This window comes from Gallinula chloropus (assembly GCF_964237585.1).
Source record: "Gallinula chloropus genome assembly, chromosome: 27".
Taxonomy (NCBI): Eukaryota; Metazoa; Chordata; class Aves; order Gruiformes; family Rallidae; genus Gallinula; species Gallinula chloropus.
Genome location: NC_140112.1, coordinates 63,196 through 71,290, shown reverse-complemented (window position 1 = coordinate 71,290; position 8,095 = coordinate 63,196). Strand labels below are relative to the sequence as shown.

The window sequence follows — 8,095 nt, the reverse complement described above, 5'->3', positions numbered from 1 at the left end:
CATAGATCCAGCCCCATAGCACCCCTGCCCCATAGATCCTGCCCCATAGATCCTGCCCCACACATCCCCTCCGCCCCATCGAGACCCCCCTGTACCTTAGACAACCCCTGACCCATGGAGACCCCCCTGCCCCATAGATCCCCCTGCCCCATAGAGACCTCCCTGCCCCATAGATCCTGCCCCACACATCCTGCCAAACACATCCTGCCCCATAGAGACCCCCCCTGCCCCATAGAGACCCCCCTGTACAATAGGGACCCCCTCTGCCCCATAGATCCCCACCCTGCCCCATAGATCCTGCCCCATAGACCCCCCTGCCCCATAGAGACCCCCCGCCCCACACATCCTGCCCCATAGATCCCCCTGCCCCATAGATACCCCCCTGTATAATAGGGAACCCCCCTGCCCCATAGATCCTGCCCCATAGATCCTGCCCCACACATCCTGCCCCATAGATCCCCCTGCCCCATAGATACCCCTGCCCCATAGATCCTGCCCCATAGATCCTCCTGCCCCATAGAGACCCCCCTGTACCTCAGAGACCCCCCTGCGCCATAGATCCTGCCCCATAGATCCTGCCCCATAGATCCCCCTGCCCCATAGATACCCCCCTGTATAATAGGGAACCCCCCTGCCCCATAGATCCTGCCCCATAGATCCTGCCCCATAGATCTCTCTGCCCCATAGATCCCCCTGCCCCATAGATCCTGCCCCATAGATCCTCCTGCCCCATAGAGACCCCCCTGTACCTCAGAGACCCCCCTGTGCCATAGATCTTGCTCCATAGATCCTGCCCCATAGATCCCCCTGCCCCATAGAGACCGCCCTGCCCCATAGATTCTGCCCCATAGATCCTGCCCCACACATCCTGCCCCACACATTCTGCCCCATAGAGCCCCCCCTGTACAATAGGAACCCCCATGCCCCATAGATCCCTCTGCCCCATAGATCCCCCTTGCCCCATAGAGACCCCCCTGTACAATAGAGAATCCCCTGCCCCATAGATCCTGCCCCACACATTCTGCCCCATAGATCCTGCCCCATAGATCCACCCCCACATATCCCCTCCGCTTCATCGAGAACCCCCTGTACCTCAGAGACCCCCCTGCCCCATAGATCCTGCCCCATAGATCCCCCAGCCCCATAGAGACCCCCCTGTACAATAAAATCTGCCCCATAGATCCTGCCCCATAGAGACCCCCCTGTACATTAGGGAACCCCCTGCCCCATAGATCCTGCCCCACACATCCTCCTGCTCCACACATCCTGCCCCATAGATCCTGCCCCATAGAATCTGCCCCATAGATCCTGCCCCATAGATCCTGCGCCATAGATCCCCCTGCCCCATAGAGACCCCCCTGTACAATAGAGACCCCCCTGCCCCATAGATCCTGCCCCATAGATCCTGACCCATGGAACCCCCCCTGTACGACAGACTCTGCCCCATAGATCCTGCCCCACACATCCTGCCCCATAGATCCGCCCTGCCCCATAGATCCTGCCCCATAGATCCCCCTGCCCCATAGAGACCCCCCTGTACAATAGGGACCCCCTTGACCCATAGATCCTGCACCACACATCCTGCCCCACATATCCCGCCCCATAGATCCTGCCTGATAGACACCCCCCTGCCCCATAGATCCCCCTGCCCCATAGATCCTGCCCCACACATCCCCCTGCCCCATAGATCCTGCCCCATACATCCTGCCCCACAGGTCCTGCCCCATAGAGACCCCCCTGTACAATAGGGACACGCCCCTGCCCCACACATCCTGCCCCACACATCCTGCCAACATATCCTGCCCCATAGATCCTGCCCCATAGACCCCCCAGCCCCATAGAAACCCCCCTGTACAATAGGTTCCCCCCTGCCCCATAGATCCTGCCCTACACATCCTGCCCCATCGATCCCCCAGCCTCATAGATTCTGCCCCACACATTCTGCCCTATAGATCCTGCCCCATAGATCCTGCGCCATAGTGACCCCCCTGTACAATATGGACCCCCCCTGCCTCATAGATCCTGCCCCATAGATCCTGCCCCATAGATCCTGCCCCATAGACCCCCCTGCCCCATAGATTCTGCCCCACACATCCTGCCCCACACATCCTGCCCCATAGATCCTGCCCCACACATCCTGCCTTTCAGATCCCACCCTACATATCCTGCCCCAGAGATCCTGCCCCATAGATCCTGCCCCATAGATCCCTCCACCCCATAGAGATCCCCCTGCACCATAGATCCCCCTGCCCCATAGATCCAGCCCCATAAGTCCCCCTGCCTGATACAGACCCCCCTGCCCCATAGATCCTGCCCCACACATCCTGCCCCACAGATCCTGCCCCATAGATCCGTCCTGCCCCAAAGAGACCCCCCATGTAAAATAGGGACCCCCCCGCCCCATAGATCCTGCCCCACACATCCTGCCCCATAGATCCGCCCTGCCCCATGGATCCTGCCACATAGATCCCCTGCCCCATAGATCCCCCTGCCCCATAGAGACCCCCCTGTACATTAGGGACCCCGCCCGCCCTATAGATCCTGCCCCATAGATCCTGACCCACACATCCTGCCCCATAGATCCTGCCCCATAGATCCTCCTGCCCCATAGAGAACCCCCTGTACAATAGGGTCCCCCCTGCCCCATAGATCCTGCCCCATAGAATCTGACCCATAGATCCTGCCCCACACATCCTGCCCCACACATCCCCTCCGCCCCATCGAGACCCCCCTATAGAATAGATCCTGCCCGATAGATTCTGCCCCATAGATCCCCCTGCCCCATAGCGACCCCCCTGTACCATAGAAACCCCCCTGTACAATAGGGACTCCCCTGCCCCATAGATCCTGCCCCATAGATCTTGCCCCATAGATCCTGCCCCATAGATCCCCCTGTCCCATAGAGACCCCTCTGTACAATAGGGATCCCCCTGCCCCACACATCCTGCCCCATAGATCATTCCCTGCCCCATGGAGATCCCCCTGTACAAGAGGGACCCCCCTGCCCCACACATTCTGCCCCATAGAGACCCCCCTGCCCCATAGATCCTGCCCCACATATTCTGCCCCATAGAGACCCCCCTGTACAATAGAGCATCCCCTGCCCCATAGATCCTGCCCCACACATCCTGCCCCATAGATCCCCCTGCCCCATAGATCTTCCTGCCCCATAGATCCCCCTGCCCCATAGATCCCCCAGCCCCATCGAGACCCCCCTGCCACATAGACCCACCTGTACATTAGGGACCCCCGTGCCCCACAGATCCTGCCCCTTAGATCCTGCCCCACACATCCTGCCCCATAGATCTCCCTCCCCCATAGAGACCCCCCTGTACAGTAGGGACCCCCTGCCCCATAGATCCTGCCCCATAGATCACGCCCTACACATCCTGCCCCATAGATCCTGCCCCACAGATCCTGCCCCATAGATCCTCCTGCCCCATAGATCCCCCTGCCCCATAGAGACCACACTGTACAATAGGGAAACCCCCTGCCCCATAGATCCTGCCCCATAGATCCTGCCCCATAGAACCCCTGCCCCATAGGGACTCCCAGCCCTATAGAGACCCCCCTGTACATTAGAGACCTCCCTGCCCCATAGATCCTGCCCCACACATCCTACCCCACATATCCTACCCCACAGATCCTGCCCCATAGATCCTGCCCCACAGATCCTGACCCATAGATCGTGCCCCATAGAGAGCCCCCTGCCCCATAGAGACCCCCCTGTACAGTAGGGACACCCCTGCCCCATAGATCCTGCCCCATAGATTCTGCCCCATAGAGACCCCCCTGCCCCATAGATCCTTCCCTGCCCCACACATCCTACCCCATAGATCCTGCCCCATACAGACCCCCCCTGCCCCATAGATCCTGCCCCACACATCCTGCCCCATAGAATCTGCCCCATAGATCTTGCCCCACACATCCCGACCCACACATCCTGCCCCACACATCCTGCCCCATAGATCCTGCCCCACAGATCCTGCCCCATAGATACCCCAGCCCCATAGAGACCCCCCTGCCCCATAGATCCTGCCCCACACATCCTGCCCTATAGAATCTCCCCAGAGATCCCCCTGCCCCATGGAGACACCTCTGCCCCATAGAGACACCACTGCCCCACAGATCCTGCCCCACACATCCCCTCCGCCCCATCTAGACCCCCTGTACAAAAGGGACCCCCCTGCCCCACACATCCTGCCCCATAGATCCTGCCCCATAGATCCCCAACCCCACACATCCGGCCCCATAGATTCTTCCCCATAGATACTGCCCCACACTTCCTGCCCCACACATCCTGCCCCATAGATCCTGCCCCATAGAGACCGCCCTGCCCCATAGATTCTGCCCCATAGATCCTGCCCCACACATCCTGCCCCACACATTCTGCCCCATAGAGCCCCCCCTGTACAATAGGAACCCCCATGCCCCATAGATCCCTCTGCCCCATAGATCCCCCTTGCCCCATAGAGACCCCCCTGTACAATAGAGAATCCCCTGCCCCATAGATCCTGCCCCATAGATCCTGACCCATAGATCCTGCGCCATAGATCCCCCTGCCCCACACATCCTGCCCCACAGATCCCCCTGCCCCATAGAGACCCCCCTGTACAATAGAGACCCCCCTGCCCCATAGAATCTGCCCCATAGATCCTTCCCCACACATCCTGCCCCATAGAGACCCCCCTGTACACGAGGGACCCCCGTGCCCCATAGATCTCCCTGTCTCACACATCCTGCCCCATAGATCTGCCCTGCCCCATAGATCCTGCCCCATAGAGACCCCCTGTACAATAGAGACCACCCCTGCCCCATAGATCCTGCCCCATAGATCCTGCCCCATGGAAACCCCCCTGTACGACAGACTTTGCCCCATAGATCCTGCCCCACACATCCTGCCCCATAGATCCGCCCTGCCCCATAGATCCTGCCCCATAGATCCTGCCCCATAGATCCTGCCCTACACATCCTGCCCCATCGATCCCCCTGCCCCATTGATTCTGCCCCACACATTCTGCCCTATAGATCCTGCCCCATAGATCCTGCGCCATAGTGACCCCCCTGTACAATATGGACCCCCCCTGCCCCATAGATCCTGCCACACACATCCCCCTGCCCCATAGCGACCCCCCTGTACCATTGAAACCCCCCTGTACAATAGAGACCCCCTGCTCCATAGAATCTGCCCCATAGATCCTGCCCCACACATCCCCTCCGCCCCATCGAGACCCCCCTGTACCTCAGAGACCCCCCTGCCCCATAGATCCCATTCTGCCCCATAGAGACCCCCCTGCCCCACACATCCTGCCCCACACATCCTGCCCCATAGATCCCCCTTCCCCATAGATCCTGCCCCATAGAGACCCCCCTGTACAGTAGGGACCCCCCCTGCCCCACACATCCTGCCCCATAGATCCCGCCCCACACATCCTGCCTTATAGATTCTGCCCCATAGCTTCGCCTGCCCCATAGATCCATACTAGCACCCCCAAACCAGTATAGACCCCCAATAAGACCAGTACAGAACCCCATCAAACCAGTATAGACCCCCAATAAAACCAGTACAGAGCCCCTCTATATTGGGGTTTATAATGGTTTGAGGGGCTCTGTACTGGTTTTATTGGGGGTTCATACTGGTTTGAGGGGCTCTGTACTGGTTTTGGGGTGTTCCTACTGGTCTAGCGGGTACATACTGGTTTTCAGGGGGATCTTATACTGGTTTGAGGGGCTCTGTACTGGTTTTATTGGGGGTCTATACTGGTTTGAGGGGTTCTGTACTGGTTTTCAGGGGGCTCTATACTGGTTTGAGGGGGCTCTGTACTGGTTTTATTGGGGGTCTATACTGGTTTGAGGGGTTCTGTACTGGTTTTATTGGGGGTCTATACTGGTTTGAGGGGTTCTGTACTGGTCTTATTGGGGGTCTATACTGGTTTGAGGGGTTCTGTACTGGTTTTATTGGGGGTCTATACTGGTTTGAGGGGTTCTGTACTGGTTTTCAGGGGGGTCTATACTGGTTTGAGGGGCTCTGTACTGGTTTTATTGGGGTCTATACTGGTTTGAGGGGCTCTGTACTGGTTTTATTGGGGGTCTATACTGGTTTGAGGGGTTCTGTACTGGTTTTCAGGGGGGTCTATACTGGTTTGAGGGGGCTCTGTACTGGTTTTATTGGGGTCTATACTGGTTTGAGGGGTTCTGTACTGGTTTTATTGGGGGTACATACTGGTTTTCAGGGGAGTCTATACTGGTTTGAGGGGTTCTGTACTGGTTTTATTCGGGGTACATACTGGTTTTCAGGGGGGTCTATACTGGTTTGAAGGGGTTCTGTACTGGTTTTATTGGGGTCTATACTGGTTTGAGGGGCTCTGTACTGGTTTTGGGGTGTTCATACTGGTCTCGGGGGTACATTCTGGTTTTCAGGGGGGTCTATACTGGTTTGAGGGGATTCTGTACTGGTTTTGGGGTGTTCATACTGGCTCTGGGGAGATGGGGAGGGGGCTCTGGGGAGATGGGGAGGGGGCTCTGGGGGTGCGAGATGCTGGGAGAACCATTGGACAGCACCTCCCATCCTTTCAGCATCAGGACCCCTGGCTGTTCCTCCATCCAACCCTGACCTCCCCCCAGCAGGGCAGGGGCTGTGTAATGGATGCACTGGGCAGAGAGTGGACAGCTCCAGGGGAGAGGAAAGGCAGGAGCTGCTCCAAGCTCAGCACCAGGAACAGGATCCAGGGTCCAGAGGGGCACAAGGGGGGTCTCTGAGGGATGATGAGGGTGTCGCTGCCCATGACCATCTCCATGGGGACATTGCCAGTGGGGCTGTGCTGTGGGGACAGCCCTGGGCTGAGCCAGGGGAACAGGGCAGGGGGAGCAGATCAGGATCCATCCCTACTCTGCCCATCCCTGAGCCACATCCCTGAGCCAGCCCTGCCTCTGTCTGCAGCCTCTGAGCGAGCCTGGGAGCCCTTCCCTGAGGCCCTGTACGAGGAGATCGGGTACAGCCCAGCGTGGGAGAACCAGACGAGGTTCAGCTTCTCAGGTGGGTGTGGGTCCCCCATGGGGGCCATATCTCTAAGGCTCTTTCCCCTGGCGCCCACCTAAGACTGACCCCCTGCAGCCCCCTGGCCCAAGGTCCATGCAGCACTGGGGCTGTGGGTTCTGTGGGGAGAGCAGCCAGGTCTTGTTGTTGGAGAAGAGCTTCATCCTCACCAGCTCATCCTGTCCCAGACAGTGGACAGCCCCTCTCTGTGTGTCCCTACATCCCATTGTCAGCTGAGGGGTGAGGGAAGGGGCTGTCATGGGGCAGCTCTGGGAGCCCCTGTGAGTTGGGGTATTCCCAGGAGAACAAGGAAACTCCTGACCCCTCATCCAATGCAGCCCTGGCTCGGTGGGTCCCCTGTCCCCAGCAGCACTGAGCACCAGCTGGGTCAGCAGAACACACTCCATAAAACTTCCATCACTCTCTCCAGGCTCCTACTCAGAGGGGTCCCTGAACAAGATGCAGACCCACTATGAGGACATTGAGGAGGAGGATGGTCCAGGATCAGCACCAGGTAATGGGAGGCAGGAAGGGGTGGATCTCTCCTCCCTGCACACTGGTGATGGACACAAGTGTCACCGTGAGCAGCAGGGAAGGATATGGGCAGGGGAATCCTCTGGTGCTGCCAAATCCAGTGTCTGAGGCCCATGTCCCTGCCCATCCTCCCTTCCTCTGCTCTGCAGGACGTGTCTCCTCACTGTCAGCATCTTCCCTCTCCTTTCAGACGTGCCTGTCCTGCCCAGAGATGACCCAGCAGATGGCTATGACGATGCCAGGGAGGTTTCTGAGCCTGGGGAGGATCCAGTGTCTGGGCAAGGAGACTGGGAAATGCCCAGGGCACCAGAGGATGGAGCTGGTCCCAGGGATGCACCTGGAGGTGAGAGGGACAGACAGTGCTGTGGGTTCCTGGGGTGCCAGATGAATTGCTGCCATATTGAGAGCCCACAGTCTGGCAATAGACCAACCTGCCCTGGGTGTTTTCCTTGGGGGGGGACCCTTGGTGGGAGGGGGAGGTAAATATTTCTCCACTGGTGAGGAGAAGGGAGGAAGGTGATGTAC

The 8,095-nt window shown here is 58.6% G+C and overlaps 1 long non-coding RNA gene across 1 annotated transcript; it reads left to right on the top strand.

The window, feature by feature from the left end:
• Positions 1-7,004: 7,004 nt before the first annotated feature.
• LOC311201390 lies at positions 7,005-7,795 on the top strand. The gene is made up of 3 exons (XR_014617860.1): positions 7,005-7,036; positions 7,467-7,550; positions 7,761-7,795. It is a non-coding gene; the product is annotated as an uncharacterized lncRNA (long non-coding RNA).
• The last annotated feature ends 300 nt before the right edge of the window (positions 7,796-8,095 follow it).